Source organism: Apodemus sylvaticus, chromosome 8 (assembly GCF_947179515.1).
Source record: "Apodemus sylvaticus chromosome 8, mApoSyl1.1, whole genome shotgun sequence".
Lineage (NCBI taxonomy): Eukaryota > Metazoa > Chordata > Mammalia > Rodentia > Muridae > Apodemus > Apodemus sylvaticus.
The window spans coordinates 88,274,179-88,291,958 of record NC_067479.1 but is presented as its reverse complement, the minus strand read 5'-3'; the positions used below and the strand labels follow the sequence as shown (position 1 = coordinate 88,291,958).

At 45.0% G+C, this 17,780-nt stretch overlaps 1 pseudogene; it reads right to left on the bottom strand.

Moving 5' to 3' along the window:
- Window positions 1-1,697: 1,697 nt before the first annotated feature.
- On the bottom strand, window positions 1,698-15,542 carry LOC127690795 (trichohyalin-like; annotated as a pseudogene).
- Window positions 15,543-17,780: the final 2,238 nt, after the last annotated feature.

The following is a 17,780-nucleotide window of genomic DNA, read 5'->3' as shown; positions in this document are numbered from 1 at the left end:
TTAACACTCTGGCTTACCTCCAATCTCAGAAAGTCAGTTCCATCCAATAAGCCATAAAGCAATCACCTGGAACAAACACTTTCTCAATATACTCTGAGACCTACCATGTTAAAAGGGCAGCTTCAACTGTCCCTATGTTCTAGGCTTGCACAGGGATGCTCTCCACCAGAAACATGTGGTCACCGCTACAAGTTCCCTCCGCCCCCCACAAACACTGCTTAGATGAAGGTACTTTTATTGTTTTCAAGAAGGATTCATTATCCTACTCCATCATCCAGGATAATCTCAATTCTTTATCAGATGTGCCTAAACTAAATTTCAACCCAGATGAGAATTGAGAGATCTGCTCCAAATTTGAAAATAATTGATGCTGAACTCATAAAAAGCACTGGCAACAGCACAGGTCTGCATAAATGTCTGGCATTCTAAGACTCCTAGAATATCTACCCCGTGCACCTGGCCCGACACATCTCCAGAGACTTCTTCAGTTAACTGGGGGTGACCAACCCAACTAAAACTTTACATGTGGTCATCATCTCTAACAGGGTATCTGATTCCCTCTGCTGACCTGTGAGGGAACTGCATGCAGAGGGGCCACAGACAAGTCAGTCACAGACCAAGTCACCAAAAATAAAAATAATGTAAAAATGTTTTTTTTTTTAAGTACACGAATGTGTGGTCGAGGCATACAACCTCCATAAAAAGCTACTTCACAACAAGACTTGAAATGTGATTATCTCTGTTGTGTCATTATCCCTGATGCCTCATTTCAAGAAAAACTGAATCTCATAGCTCTGCATTTCCTGATTTCTTTTAATAACCACATTAATTCATTGACGTAAGCATTTTTACATTTTATGTATGCGAGTACGCTGTAGCTGTCTTCAGACACACCAGAAGAGGGCATCAGGTCCCATTACAGATGGTTGTGAGCCACCATGTGGTTGTTGGGAATTGAACTCAGGACCTCTGGAAGAGCAGTCAGTGCTCTTAACCACTGAATCATTTCCCCAGCCCCCCTGTTTTCTTTTATATACTCCTTTGAATGTTAATATTTCCTGAGACACTGAAGAGCACTAGGGGTGTATTTCTCAATAATTACTTCCACAAGGTTTATAAAGAACATGTGCTATAGAGTACTATATTTTATGGGCAGCAAAATACATGACAGCAAGGATACAGTATGGTACTGATTACATCTTAAAGTGTGGATCCATGGGGTGAAGCATGTTGTCCATAAACAAGATGACATCTGCCTACATGGCCCTGGCTGGCTGGGAATTCACTATGTAGCCAACCCTGCCTGGAATTTACAAAGATCCATCTCTGCCTGTAAGTTCTAGGTTTACAGGAGTGGGACAGCACACCAAATATAGAGGATGGTCCCCAGAGTGAAGAGTTAGAAAAGAGTTTATTATTCATAAAATATACAGTAAATTATAGCAATTTTTGAAAAATAATAACAGATAACATCCCAAAGAGAAAACCAAAACCAAAACATCGTAGAGCAAAACTCAAAACAGAAACCTGAACACAAAATTATGCTAAGCACTATTCTCTCGCTACAGATTTAGCATCACTGACAGACTGTCCCTGGTCTTGGACACAGCGACAGGGTAGTCACCTCAGTTCTCTCAAGGGGAGTTGTCAGAAAGCAGATGCCAAAGCATGGTAGGTTGCTCACTGCTCTACATAAATCAGGGCCTATTCACTGAGGAAATAAAAGATGTGGAAGAAAATCCATCAAAAGGACTCTGGTTTCTAGGAACGGGCTCAACAGGTGACTCCTGGTGCAACAGGTCATTCTGCAGAAGGCTTTTCCTGGGCTCGGACCAGTTCCATCTCATGTTGCAGTTTCTTAGACCTGGGAGAGGAAGGTAGTTAAACCACAGGCTTGGTAGGGGTAGGGAACTGCCATGTTAACTGTCAGGCTGCTACCTCCCACCACCTCAACGGTCCTGATCACTCAACGTGGATCGTTTACCTGAGGTCATTGTTTATACCCTCAACAAATAAGACTCACATGTTAGCTGGGCCTACAAATATTCTCAGCCTTACACACAGGTCAAAATTTGATCGAGGTACTGTATGGTCTCTGCTCTACTAGAAGGTATAGAACTTTCTCCTGCACGCCAGGGCATTACTTTGTAAAGATAACCTACCATACTCAACAGTATATGATATACAAGTTATTTAGGGTGAGTTAGTGATGGATCCCAGCATTATATAGAAAGACATAATTTTGAAGCTTTGGCACCTGAGCAAGGTCACGAGGATAGCTCAGTCCTCCTACTCAAGACTCAGGGTTGCATGCGCCCAAGCAACACACATTATAGAGCCTGTTAGGCAGGAGCTGCATTTATTTCCCCAGTGGTGTTTCTGAGAACAATAGCCCTGCATGGGCTCTGGAACCAAACAGAAAGCTGAAGTTGCTCAGGACTATAGAGGGAAACCTGCACCCTGGCTCTCTATGGGAGTCTGTTGTAGAACACTCCTGGGAAGGGTCTGAACAACCCACCAGCAAAGGCATCTGCTTGGGTTCATCCTGGAAACTGCTCAACCTATCATATCCAGAGACCTCTTATCACAGAAATGGTTAATCACTGGAGAAAGCAGTGTTAAAGAGGTAGAATTTGTTCTCTACATGAGGATGTTCCTAACTAAAATGTAATTTCAGCCAGGGATGGAGGTGTACACTTTGAGAATCCATGACTTGGGAAGGTCAAGCAGGCAGATGTATGTGAGTTCAAGAACAGCCTGTTCAGAACATACTACAGATCACAGAAGGCAGTCCCAATGGCTTACACACAGAGACTATCAATCGTGTGGTTTCCTGGACAGAAGTTCTTAGTCAATTGACTAGACCACCAAAATACATTGAGTCATGCTTTTCCAGGCAGCGGTTCTTAGTTCTACTGTTGAGCAGAAGCCTATATAAGAGAGAGATCCCAGGTACAAAGGACCCAGGCGGCTCTATCTTCTCCTTCCAGCCTGGGATCCTACCTCATTTGGAGGACCTCAAAGTGATACTGCAGCTTTCCTGCTAACTCCTTTTCCTTGAGGGCCATCTCCTTCTGCCTCAGCTCATATTGAAGCTTTTCCTCCATCCTTTCCATGTACGGTTCATTTGAAGATGGTGTTATACACAGGCATGCGTAGACTTTCATACAAGAGCAAACACACACACAGAGTATCCCAAGAGTTCCTGGTCATCCAGGCAAGCCAGAAGCTTCCCCCAGCAAACTTCTGGAGAAGTAAGAATCCCTGTTTCAAGGTTAAGAATGGTAAGAAAAAAACCCAATGTTCTCCTCTAGCCAAGTCACTCATCCAAGAAGCACTACACACACACACACACACACACACACACACACACACACACACACACACACACAGAGAGAGAGAGAGAGAGAGAGAGAGAGAGAGAGAGAGAGAGAGAGAGAGAGAGAGAGAGAAATAGAGAGAGAGAGAATATGAATGAATTTAGGGAAAAGTAACCTCATGTTCACTGAGCACAGGAGTTTAGATTAAGCACACCAGTTCTTTCAGAGGTGGTTCAGAACTCTATCCATCACCTGGGGGAGAGTGCTGTTCCTGGCCAAACTATATTGAAGTGACTAGAGAACTTTTCCCACTTGATTTCCCAAGTCTTCAACCCAAAGTCCCTTAAAGGTTTTTCCCACATCCCTGGTCATGCAGTCAGGTCCATACTGGAAGCTCCAGGAAGGAAAAACTGTCCTGCAACAGTCACAGAAAAGAGGGCTGAAAGGTCGCTCCTCCAGCTTCTGTCAATATGAACCAAGAATTGAGTAAATGGAAGACACCCCATTTGGGTTGCTGGAAGAAAGGATAAGGCCACATGCCACCCAAATAGAAGACAAGAAGTAGCACTCGTTTGACATTTGCGCTAGGCTCTTTCTGCAAGCTGCTCCCAACCTGTGGTGTCCCATGACCCATGCCATACAGATGAGTCATAGGACCCAGAACTCAGTCAAAGCTCTGTGTATAGCACTCTGCCAATCATGATGACACGCACATGTAGACGCACAATTCACCCATGTCCCTCCCTGGACTGCAGTTTCAAGCAGGACAGCAGGGATGGCTTGCCTATAATTTATTTTCTCACAAGACACTAACAAAGAATATTTATGCATAGACAGAGAAAAAAACAATCGCATTATATGTGGTGGGTGGCTGGTTGGGAGTGTGGATTACAGAGGTGATAGGTGGATTATGAAAGGGATTATAGAGCAGAGGTAGATGGGTAAACAGAAAGGCAGTCCAATGGGCAAAAGGGGCTACACATTACCCTAACCCACCTGCCTGTTCCTACCTTTTGGTGCTGAGTCTAGAGGTCACTGGCCTCCTCCTGTTGCTCCTTATAGGTTGACTTCAAGTCCTTGAAGCGCTGCTGTAGTCGGGTACAATTGCTTCGAATTTCCTTGTTTTCCTGCCTCAGCATTTCCACCTTCTTCTTCAACTGACTCATTTCTGCCAGGAAGCAGCTGTGCAGGTTGCTGGAAACAACCTCTGCAAAGTAAGTCCCTGCCACCCTCCTCCTGCCACCCCTATTTCAAGGTTCCATTAACCCCAACAGGAGCCAGGTTCCTATAAAGACCTGGGAAAGAGTCCAATACAAACAAAACAGCTGTACTCAGAAAACCCAAAGCAAAGAGAACAGCCAATTCAGGAAAGTATGAACAGATTCAGAAGTGTCCAACACCAAGAGGAATCCATGTCCTTCAAAAGGAATCTCCACCTTTCTTGACTGTCCAAGAAACATCAAAAAGTAGTGGCTAAATAACCTTACCATAGGACAGGGCACACAAGAGGGGGGCATCTCTGCAAGAGCTCCATAGTAATGGGCTCTGTAAAACTGTGCCTGCGCCCCAGAGGCCCAGGGCACCTGAAATCACCAACGAATAAGAGTCACACAGTGGCTGGGACTAGACACTTTCTCAGCCTAAAAAAAAAAAAAAAAATCAGCATTTCTCTATGTACTAAATGTTCAACATCCTACTAAAGGGAATAGGACTGACATCATTTTGTAAAAGTAACCTACCATTGTCAACAGCATGTGTTATTAAGTTATTCACGATTAGTTATTTATGCATGATGTCATTTTACAGATACACAGATTAAAACCTTGCAGTCTGGTACCTGAACAAGATCAGGAGACTAGCTCAGTCCTGCTGCTCAGGTGGAATGTATCTTGCACCCAAGTAACATGCTGCATCATGCTGGAGCAGCATTTCTCCAATTGTGTGACTGAGAACAGTGGTTCCTGCACAGGCACCAAACAGGAAGCTGTATTTCCTTAGGACTAGAGCTGAGAATCCACAACCTGCCTCTCTATGGGAGTCTGTTAAAGATCATTCCTTTGAAGGTTCTAATCATCCCTGCAGCAGAGGTATCTGCCTGGGCTCATCCTGAAAATTTCTTAAACTATATTATCTATAGAACTCTTTTCACAGAAATGGGTAAACATGGCAGAGGGCAGGGTTAATGGAGTGGACTCTGTTCTGTAAAAGGGATGATGGCAATAAACTATGAATACAGCCAAGCATGGAGGTGTCCATGTGGAGATCATATCAAACTGGGGGCAGAAGCAGAAAGATCTCTGTGAGTACAAACACAGCCCGCCAAACACACAAGAGAGCAGAGAAGGTAGTCACAACAGTTCAGGCATAGTTAGGATCAAACATATAGTTGTTTACTAAACAGAAGGTCATATTAACAGCACAATTCACTGAGCTTTTTTTTCCCTGGCTATGGCTCTTAGACTTGTTTGTGAGCAGAGGCCCATAAAACACAGAGATCCAAGGTACAGTGGCCCCAGGAAGATCAACACTATCTTCCAAGCCTGAGCTCCTACCTCTTCTGGAGGTCCTCAAGGTGATACTGCTCTTTTTCTGCTAAATTCTTCTCTTGGATACCCAGTTCCTTCTGCTTGGGTCTATCCTGTAGCAATTCGTTCATTCTTTCCAGATCCTGTTCAGAAGATGGAGTTATTAGTGGAGGGTAGTACACAGACACGCAGAAATGTTCATACAATACCAACCACCTATACAGGATCCCAAGAACTTGCAGGTAAGCCAGGCAAACCAGAAGCTTCTACAGTATGCTTCTGGGGAGGTAAGAAATTGTGTTTCAAGATAGGGATTTAAAAGAAAAGAACCAATGGTTTCCTCTAGCCAGTGCACACAGGCATGATGCAATACACTGTCCTCTGGCTTCATGCTGATGACCATGAGAGTTTAGACTAAGCACACCAGCTCGTTCAGGAGAGGGTCAAAACTTGCCATGCCAACTCTTGGGAACTAAAACTACTGCAGAATGTTGAGATCAGTATAGAACATTTTCTCCTGAATCCCCACATCTCTCAACCCTTCAAAAGACTTTTTCCACATCCCTAGTCACATGGCTACCTCCAGAGTATAAGCCCAAGGAAGGGAGATGTCTGCAGCAATGCACAGAGAACAACAGACTGACAAGCTTCTCTTCAGGCTTCTGTAGGTGTGAACTAACAACTGGGTAACCGGGAAAGACCTCACTGAGATGCAGAAAAAAAAAAAAAAATAGGAGAAGGCCACATGCCACCCAAATGGATGACAATGAGAAGCACTCATTTGACACTTGCACTATATTCTTCTCCCTGCAAGGTGCTTCCCACCTGTGATGTCACACATCTCCTGCCACATAGATGAGTCACAGGTCCCAGACTTCACTCAAGGATATGGATTGAACACCCCACCTATCATGAGGACATACATGGGTGTGATATATTTGCCTCTCCACCTCACTGGACTTCAGTTTCAGCTAAAGCCTCAGGCTATGCTGCTTGTAATCCAGTTTCTCAAAAGAAACTAACATCCCAGAAGACGTGTGCATAGACAGAGAAATGAACCATCAGTACATGAGGTTGGTGACTGGTTGGGAGTGTGGATTAGAAAGGGAATGGGTGGAAGAACAGACAGGAAGCCAATGGGAAATGCCAAGCAACACTAGCCTGACCCAGCTGCCTGTTCCTACCTGCTGCTGCTCGGTCTGGTGGTCACTGGTGTCCTCCTGATTGAACATCAGTTTCAATTCCCCCAAGTGCTGCTGTAGTAGGGCACATTGCTCCTGAATGTTCCTACTTTCCTGCTTCAGCACATCCACATTCTTCTTCATCTGAGAGTGTTCCATCTGCATCCAGCTGTGCAGGTTGTTGGAAACAGACTGTATAGTAAGCACTTACACCCTCCCCTGGCCACTGCTACTTCCAGATTCCATTAACTGCCCCAGATTCCAGTTCCCATGAAGACCTACAAAAGGGCCCAATACAGCCATAACAGCGGCACTAAGATTAAAAATAGAGAACAGAGTGGTTGTACCAATTTGCAACCCCACCAGCAGTGGAGGAGTGTTCCTCTTTCTCCACACCCTCTCCAACACCTGCTGTCTCCTGAATTTTTAATCTTAGCCATTCTGACTGGTGTAAGATGAAATCTTAGGGTTGTTTTGATTTGCATTTCCCTAATGACTAATGAAGTTGAGCATTTTTTAAGATGCTTCTCCGCCATCCGAAGTTCTTCAGGTGAGAATTCTTTGTTTAACTCTGTACCCCATTTTTTAATAGGGTTGTTTGGTTTTCTGGAGTCTAACTTCTTGAGTTCTTTATATATATTGGATATTAGCCCTCTATCTGATGTAGGATTGGTGAAGATCTTTTCCCAATTTGTTGGTTGCCGATTTGTCCTCTTGATGGTGTCCTTTGCCTTACAGAAACTTTGTAATTTTATGAGGTCCCATTTGTCAATTCTTGCTCTTAGAGCATACGCTATTGGTGTTCTGTTCAGAAACTTTCTCCCTGTACCGATGTCCAGTCTGGCGGTTCCTCCGAAAACTGGGCACCTCACTTCCGGAAGATCCTGCTATACCACTCCTGGGCATATACCCAGAAGACTCCCCACCATGTAATAAGGATACATGTTCTACTATGTTCATAGCAGCCCTATTTATAATTGCCAGATGCCGGAAAGAACCCAGGTAGCCCTCAACAGAAGAGTGGATGCAAAAAATGTGGTATATCTACACAATGGAGTACTATTCAGCCATTAGAAACAATGAATTCATGAAATTCTTAGGCAAATGGATGGAGCTAGAGAATATCATACTAAGTGAGGTAACCCAGACTCAAAAGGTGAATCATGGTATGCACTCACTAATAAGTGGATATTAACCTAGAAAACTGGAATACCCAAAACATAATCCACACATCAAATGAGGTACAAGAAGAAAGGAGGAGTGGCCCCTGGTTCTGGAAAGACTCAGTGAAACAGTATTCAGCAAAACCAGAACGGGGAAGTGGGAAGGGGTGGATGGGAGGACAGGGGAAGAGAAGGGGGCTTACGGGACTTTCGGGGAGTAGGGGGGGCTAGAAAAGGGGAAATCATTTGAAATGTAAATAAAGTATATCGAATAAAAAAAAAATAAAAAAAAATAGAGAACAGGGGGGCTGGATAGATGGCTTAGTGGTTAAGAGCACTGACTGCTCTTCCGAAGGTTCTAAGTTCAAATCCCAGCAACCACATGGTGGCTCACAACCATCCGAAATGAGATCTGACACCCTCTTCTGGGGTGTCTGAAGACAATTTCAGTGTACTTAGAAATACAATAAATAAATAAAATTATGGGGGCTGGAGAGATGGCTCAGAGGTTAAGAGCACTGACTGTTCTTCCAGAGGTCCTGAGTTCAATTCCCAGCAACCACATGGTGGCTCACAACCATCTGTAATGGGGATCCAATGCCCTCTTCTGGTGTGTCTGAAGACAATTACAGTGTACTCATATACATGAAATAAATAAATCTTTAAAAAAAAAATAGAGAACAGCCAATTCAGAGAAGAATAAATGAATTCTGAAGTCCACAACACCAATAGGGATCCATGTCCCTTGATGAGAAAGAGGAATCACCACCTCTAAACTGTCCAAAGTAATGTGGAAACATCAAAATATAGTGGGCACATAACCTCAAGGGAGAGGCAAAAGGAGGACATTCTAAATACCTACTCCATAAGGTCAGCCCTGTAAAAACCCAGCCTGAGCCCCCAGATGACTAGTTTCCACTGACACCATCTCACAGTGTGAATCACTTTTCTGTCTAAAGGCTCCCAAGCATGGCAGGACAACACTGGGAGGAATGAAAGTCTCATTTACACTTTGCTAAACCGAATCCAAAAGGCCCAAGTCATGCTGATCACTAAGAAGCAAAGGGGATAGAACCAGAGCTAGGGACTCTTCAATCCAGGACCAAAGAAAGACAGAAATGGCCATTCCACCCTGTCACGGGTGCCTGGCAGGCACTTACTGAGAGAATTCATTCTCCTCGAGCATCTTGAAGTTCTTGGAGGCCTTGATGTTCTTCTTGTTCAATGTCTGCAGCTCTGACAGGATGTGCTTATGTTCCAAGTGCGATTTTCAAAAAATGTATTTGGCCTGTGGTAGGGTCTGGCCCCAGGAGGAAAGATTTCCATGAACAAAGACTTATAAGATCACTCAGACTATGCCAGGACTGCCCCAGCCCAGGCAATGCCACATTCTGGACCTATTTAGTGGGATATCTGGGTGCTCTGTAACCTTGTTATCCTGATCAGGGCCAGCAGAGCCTAGGTGTCCAGGTGGAGGCTGCTGTGACTGCATGAACTCACTCAGTAGGCCTGAAGGGACAGTAACCCATTATAGTCTCAGAAGCCTATGACATAGGTCTTGGCCCACCAGAAATTTGTTTTCGCTTCTCCTGGTTTCACAACAGAGTTTCTAGATTCTGGGTAACTATTACTGAAGAGGTAGATATTGCACATAATTCCCGGTTGAGACCCCAGTATCAGGAGAGTTTTATAAACTACTGGAGGGATTCAAATGTGCAGTAAATGTGATCACATAGACAAAAAACTGCTGTTTAAAGAGGGTCTCCAAGACCTAAGCACTGTCATCATCTTGAAAGTGTGAGACAGACAAATCTTCAGGCCAAGAGGCAGATTCCTGCATTTCAAAGTGAAGGGAGACACACAAACACGCAAACATGTAGTTGGGCTTGTGATGAACATGCATGACCATACACACAAGGGGGAGAAAAGGAGACAAAGTCAGAGACAGAGAGATGGAGAAAAAGAAGAGTACGATGGGATGCTGAAGAAATGCACAGAGCACTATTGTCTCAGAGTAGAAGGCACAAGGATCAGTAGGAACAGTGATGACCTCAGGCCTGGTAGGCAAGCACTCACAGGGAAAAAGTAGGACCAGGCCCTTCCAGGTGCTACCGGGAGCTTTCAGTTCTCAATCTCCTGCCAGGCAACTAGAAGACTCACCACAAACTTACAACAGCGAGAATCTCACACAATCCATCACCTGTCAAGGCCTTTCTGAACACATGCTAGGAACTCAATCTCCAATACCTCAGTCTCTCACTTCTGTTACTCAGACCACAGGCTTTGGTTTTCATTAGAGGAAGCTGAGGAGACCATCTCCCATCTCACTTCTGCCCTTGCTTCAGATATGCCTCTCCTCTGAGAAGCATTTACAGACATGAGGTGTCATGTCACAAGGCGCAGGGACACCATCGAGGGGCTGTCTCTTTAAACCAAGATTAAAAAAGAATGAGGGTAACATAGCAGACCCATAACTGACAGCATGCAGTTTGAACCAATGAAAATGTATTGTCTAAAAACCCTTCAGTGATGAGGATTTCACTTCTTATTCCTCTCACTGGTCATCAGCTGAAGCTGTGTGGTCAGCCTCTCAATTTCCTATTTCACCTGTTTGTTGGTAAAGACAGGTGTGAGGGATGATGGCTATCCACCAGCCTCTGTAGGTAGAAGATCACATGTGAATTTGTATAGTGAGAAGGCATAGAAGATGGACAGACCAACTTGAGGCCCAGACAGAAAGAGTGCATGCCTGCAAACCCAAACCCAAAGATTTTGGCCCAGGCTTGAGATGCCTCCTGTGTGGATCTCAGTTCTCCCATTGCTCTGTAGAGAGTAGATTATCAAAGCATCCAGGTGTTTCCTCTGCCTCCCTACACATGCTTATGATGACCACAGAGATGGCCTCTCTGTGCTTATTAACAACTGTGTAGGGGGTACTTTGGCTTCAGAGGTCTCAAGCCTGTGGTTTCAGAAGCCAGGAGAAAAAGTATATTCCACATGCACTCAGGTGCTGAGGAGATGTTCAGATCTCCTGTGATGTCACTCTAGGCCCATGACAATGGATTAAAAAGTCATGCAGGGGCAGAACATGGTCAACAGACTGATCAATTCACCCATTGGAAGACTAAAACACCCCTGAGCTAGCACTAGGATCTACTCTCTCTCTTGGTCCACTGCTTCTGACAGTTGTTTGCCTGTCCCAGAGAAACGTCTGCCACCCACAAGAGCTGATTTGGAAACCTAAGAAGATAAACTCTCAGCTAGAGCTTGTCAAAGGAGTTCTTGAAACTTCAGGTCACATAGCCAGAAGCACATTCCTCTCCCTGCTACTGCGGTCAGGAAGCCACTGCACCTAAATGAAGCCATTGGGAGTAAAGTTCAGTGATGGTAGGCCTAGAACTGGGACCATTAGTCAGTACCTAACCCTGGTGGTCTCCTTTTGTATCCATATTATACAACCAATTCCATCTATGAGTAAATGCTATGAGCTCACAGTACAACACCTTTGGTTTTGTTAGATCCTGGCTTTGTTCTAGACAAACTAATGCTTTGAAATCCTTGGATTTCGGGAGTTACGATAAGCTACAGAAGGCCATTTGCTTCCCGGAAGATCCAATTCCAGCGCCCCATACCTGGAAGACCCAGCTCAAGCCCACCTCCTCCAGGAAGTTTGATACTCCCTTCCCAGTACTCACTGGGTCTTCCCAGGACCACTTCTTTCTTGCTGGATTACACTGAGATGGAAGTCCAGCTTCCTTCTACCTTGCTCTGGTTCTCAGTCTTGAAACCATGACTCAGGATAAACTCTGTAGGTACTGATTGAATGCTTTAAGAGCAGTTGGGGGTCACCACAACACTGGAGACAGCGGATGCCAAGAGCTCTCCAGGATACAATTGAATATCCCGAGAATGGACTGCTGATGTCATGGGAACAGCCATTGCCTCCCTGATAATGTTCTCCCTGTACTCACCAGAAACGGAAGCGTGCTTTCCAGAGGACTCTCCTAGATCACACGCAGCCTCCTTTCAAAGGAAACCCACCTTTCAAAGCCAGAGCTTTGCTCTAGGCATGATTGGAAACACCTTAGCCCTTCCAAAGCGGGAAATTGAATCCTTACATTCCAAACCCTGCCCAGGAATATCTCATTCCTTCCTCAAAAACCCCTCTTCAGTGATATGAGCAATTCAATAGTGAGAAATCACACCAGGGTGAATGTGAAGGATGAAGGTCACCTGTATCATCATCTACAGGGGCTTGAAAGCACATCCAGGAAGCAGGGTTCGTGGCAATGTGAAATGTGAGTTAGGGGTGCTGTCAGAGAAGACGTGTGCTTAACTTTTAAAAGCTGCTCCACAATGCTTTAGCAGGTAGAGAATTTAGCCATCATGGTGTTGGCATCCGTGTGAAGAACTGTTGGCAGAGGAAACTGAAATAGTGGAGCCACCAAGAGAAAAGCCCTTGGGCCCCGTGTGGTGCCTTCCTCTCTGCACCAAGGAAACCAAAACAGGATTGGTTACAGACCTAAATTAGCTATACCTGTCTGAAGAAAGAAAAAACTCAGCTGGCGTGAGGGGTGTTAGGAAAATACTGTATAGCTCAGTTGACTGAGTGATTGCCTAGCATGTAGGAAGCCAAAGGCTCAATGACTAGTACTGTCCTCACTGGCTTTGGAGCTCCCACTTGTAATCCTAGCTCATGTGAGTAGAAGCAGGTTCATCTAAGCTGACTGTAAACCTGCAAAACCAGGTTGAAGACAGCTTGGGATACATGAGAATGTGTCTCAAAAAAAAAAAAAAACCTGAATAAAAACCTGTCCTACCTCCAAGACCTCACCTACCAATCCTTTCCGACTAAGAGCAACTTATTCTCCCTACCACACTTTCACTCTAGAAAGATGGAGAGGAAGTGGAAGTGATCTTTCTAGAATAAGGACCTTGCTCTTGTTTTACCTTTACACTGTGACATTCACCATCTGAACTTCTGAGTAATAGCCACTGCTGCTAGCACAGTACTATGACTATGAAGAGGATCTTAAAAAATGTTCAACATCATTAGTCATTAGGGAAATGCAAATCAAAACAACCCTGAGATTTCACCTTACACCAGTCAGAATGGTTAAGATTAAAAACTCAGGAGACAGCAGGTGTTGGTGAGGATGTGGAGAAAGAGGAAAACTCCTCCTCTGCTGGTGGGGTTGCAAATTGGTACAACCACTCTGGAAATCAGTCTGGCGGTTCCTCAGAAAACTGGGCATGACAGTTCTGGAGGACCCTGCTATACCACTTCTGGGCATATATACCCAGAGGATTCCCCGGCATGCAATAAGGACACATGTTCCACTATGTTCATAGCAGCCTTATTTGTAATAGCCAGAAGCTGGAAAGAACCCAGGTGTCCCTCAATGGAGGAATGGATACAGAAAATGTGGTATATTTACACAATGGACTACTCAGCAATTAAAAACAATGAATTTATGAAGTTCTTAGGCAAATGGTTGGAACTGGAAAATATCATCCTAAGTGAGGTAACCCATTCACAAAAGAACACACATGGAATGCAGTCACTGATAAGTGGATATTAGCCTAGAAAATTGGAATACCCAAAACATAATCCACATATCAAATGATGTACAAGAAGAACGGAGGAGTGGCCCCTGGTTCTGGAAAGACTCAGTGTAGCAGTATAGGGCAAAACCAGAACAGGGAAGTGGGAAGGGGTGGATGGGGGAATAGGGAAGGGGGCTTATGGGACTTTCAGGGAGTGGAGGCCAGAAAGGGGGAATCATTTGAAATGTAAATAAAAAATATATCGAATAAAAAATACATTAAAATGAAAAAAAAAGTCAATGGTTCTTGAGGAACAGCAGCCAAGGTTGAGCTCTAAGTTCCATATTCAGAAACACACCCACATGATTAAGCACCCACGTATACATACAACATACAAGCATATCAAACCTTTGTGGCAGGTAGAGTGAAATAGCATATGAATCAAAATGAAGAAAACACACTTGAGATACCCTCCCCTTCAGGGACGCCATTGTGACTGTACTGGCTGGTATTGTGTGTCAACTTGACACAGGCAAGAGTTATCACAGAGAAAGGAGCTTCAGTTGGGGAAGTGCCTCCATGAGATCCAGCTGTGGGGCATTTTCTCAGTTGGTGATCAAGCGGGGAGGGTCCATTGTGGGTGGTACCATCCCTGGGCTGGTGGTCTTGGGTTCTATAAGAAAGCAAGCTGAGCAAGCCAGGGCAAGCAAGCCAGTAAGTAGTATCCCTCCATGGCCTCTGCATCAGCTCCTGCTTCCTGACCTGCTTGTGTTCCAGTCCTGACTTCCTTTGGTGATGTACAGCAACACAGAAGTGTAAGCTGAATAAACCCTTTCCTCCCCAACTTGCTTCTTGGTCATGATGTTTTGTGCAGGAATCGAAACCCTAACTAAGACAGTAACCCATGGTATAGTTTATTTTTTGGTTCAGACAGTAACAGATATCTACTGTGAACGTGCTCTCTACATCTGAGTTTCACCTCTGATTCCTAAAAATCCTCTACAGCAGTATTGATTTATCAGGGAAAGGTCATGAAAAACCTGACATACTACAGTATAGGGAGGAATCAAATACTCTGCAGCTTCTACTACACCTGAGAAGCAAGCTCCTTCTCCCCTCCCCCTCTTACCCCCTCCCTGTGTGTGTGTGTGTGTGTGTGTGTGTGTGTGTGTGTGTGTTGATGGGGCTCATACTTAGAGTCCATGCATGCTAGGCAAGCACTCTACTGCTGAGCTATGTCCCCAACCCTACTCTCTGAAAACTACTAAACAATCAGCACAATAATAGTTAGGGAAACAATACTCCAAATCACAATGGGCATCCTGGTTTTGGCAATGAACAATTTTGCTGTAGAATAAGACTCAGGACATGGGAAAAGCTCTGTTCAAGCATTTCTCTTCCAAAACTGTCTGGGTTAAAATTCTCACACTGGAAATTTACCATTACACCCGACTCCATCTACATACTTAGACTTTTTGATAGACACTTAACTTGTGTCCAGGTCAGTTCTCACACCAGTGTGCTTTACATGATACACAAGCTCTATGGCTCTGTTTGCTAGAGGGCGGGTTTCAAGATCCCCAACATTGTGGGGCTACCCTTCTCTCATACCCTACAGGCCACCTGGTCAGAGGACAGCATCACCTGTCTCCTGAGGATGCTCATGCCACGGCGATCCACTGTGTACTTGATCATTGATGACATGTCTTTGCACAATGTCAAGGCCACAATGCCCAGAATGCCTAGTTCTCCAGAACTAGGAGTGAGCGGAGGCAGCCCATTCTGGGAGCTGGCCTCCATGCTCATGTCCCCGCCCCCCCCCCCCCCCATCGCAGGCTGCACAGGCACACTCTCCAGGTGACCTCTGCCGCAGGTTACCTCCACAGTAGTTCTGCCACATCCCCAACACAGCAGAGAGGAAGTCTGATAACATTTTCTTCTTATCAAAGGGGATTCTTTTCTCAGAAGGGTTTTCTCAATTCTGACTCTTCAAGTTGCCATGGTGACACAGTGATTATTTGGAAACCCTCACATAAATCACCCACTGTGGTTTATGCCAGAAGCATTTGGCTCTAGTTCTTGTGTTGGGGACCAGGATTGTTTTGGTTTGATTTGGTTTCCTATTTATTTACTTTATCTCAATTGTTTCCCCTCTTCTTCCCTTTCCTCCCATCACACAGTCCCTTCCCCTTCCTCTCCCCTTCTTCTCTGAGATGGTGGAGCCCCACAATGGGTATCCCCCTATTGCAGATTGGTTCTAATGCTATTTAGGTTAATTTGGCACCAAAAATGATGTGGGAAGCAGCACATCCACCTGTGAGGTTCTGAGGGTCCCTGCCCCTCGTTGGCTTTGATTGGTGAAATGAAGTGGCAGCAGACACCAGGTCTAGGCAGGGAGACAGAGGCAAGGGAGCAGAAGGAATATTTCGTTTTTAGAATCGCCATGACTGGGAGCATGCAGGAGAGAAAGTGTACAATATGTAAGAATTGGGGAAGAACGGACCCCCAGACTGGGTCTTGAGTAGCAGAGATGTAATAAAGATTTTAGAAAGCCAGAAGAAAAAAGAAAAAAAGAAAAAAAAGTAATAATTCAGGACTATCGGAGGGGAAAGTATACAAATGCCCAGCCATTGCACTGTTTAAGGCATAGTAAATTAAGGCTGCGCATGCGCGCGCACGCACATGTTTTTCATTCATGAATCCAAAACATCTGGCAGATGGTGAAAAGCGCATGCACACCTGCCAGGGAGTTTAGAACGGATTAACTAATTCTGCTTCATCCCGGTAACCTTGGCACATCAAATCTCTGCAGGGCTAATCATAACCTCTCCCACTGAAAGGGAGACAAGGCAGCCCAGTGAGGGAAAAGTGACCCAGAGACAGGCAACAGATTCCGGGACAGCCCTGCCTCTTTTGCTGGGAACCCTGCATGAAAACCATGCTGCATGTCTGCTACGTACGTGGGGGAAGCCTATGTCTAGCCTGCGTATGCTCTTAGGTTCCTGGTTCAGTCTCTCAGAGTCCACAAGGGTCCATGTTAATTAACTCTGTTGGTCTTCCTGTACAGTCTGTATCCCCTCTGGGTCCCCCAGTCCTTCCTTCAACTCTCCCTTAAGGCTCCCCAAGCTCCATCCAATGTTTGGCTATGGTTCTCTGCATCTGTTTCAGTCAGCGGCGGTATGGAGCCTCTCGGAGGACACTTAGGCTAGGCTCCATTCTGCAAGCCTAAGAGTATCATTAATAGTACCATGCGATGGGTGCCAAGTTGGGCCAGGTATAGGTTGGCCATTCGTAAGTCTCTGCTTCATTTTTGTCTCTGCATTTCTTGTAGACAGGACAAATTTTAGGTTGAAAGGTTTTGTGGGTGGGTTGGTGTTTTTATCCTGAATTAGGGTGCTGCCTAAAGACAGGAAATGGCCACTTAAGGTTCCATATCCCCACTGTTAGGAGTCTCAGTTAAAGTCACCCCCATAGACTCCTGGGAGCCTCCTCCATCCCAGGTCTCTGGCAGGTCCATGAGATTCCCACCCCCACCCCCAATCCCCACCAAACAGCCAATTTCCAATCATTCTCCTGGCCCTCTGACCCTCTCTCTTCCCACACCTGATCCAATACTACCACCCCAATCCTCCCCACGCCTTCTCCTACCCAGTTCCCTCCCTCCACCTGCCTCCTATGAGGATTTTATTGCCTTTCTAAGTGAAATTCATGCATCTTTGTTTGGGCTTTCCTTCCCTTTAGCTTCTTTGTTGGTTCTATGGATTGTACTTTATGGCTAATAGCCACTTTTAAGGAGCATATGCCATGCATGTCCTTATTGGTCTGGGTTACCTCACTCTGGACGATCTTTTCCACTTCCATCTATTTTTCCATGCAAAATTCATGATGTCCTCATTTTTAATAGATGAGTAGTAGGATTCTGTTGTGTAAATGAACATTTTCTGTGTCTATTCTTCAGTTGAGAGATATCTGGATTGTTTCCAGTTTCTGACTATTAAAAAATAAAGCTGCTTTGAACAAAGTAGATGATGTGTCTCTGTGGTA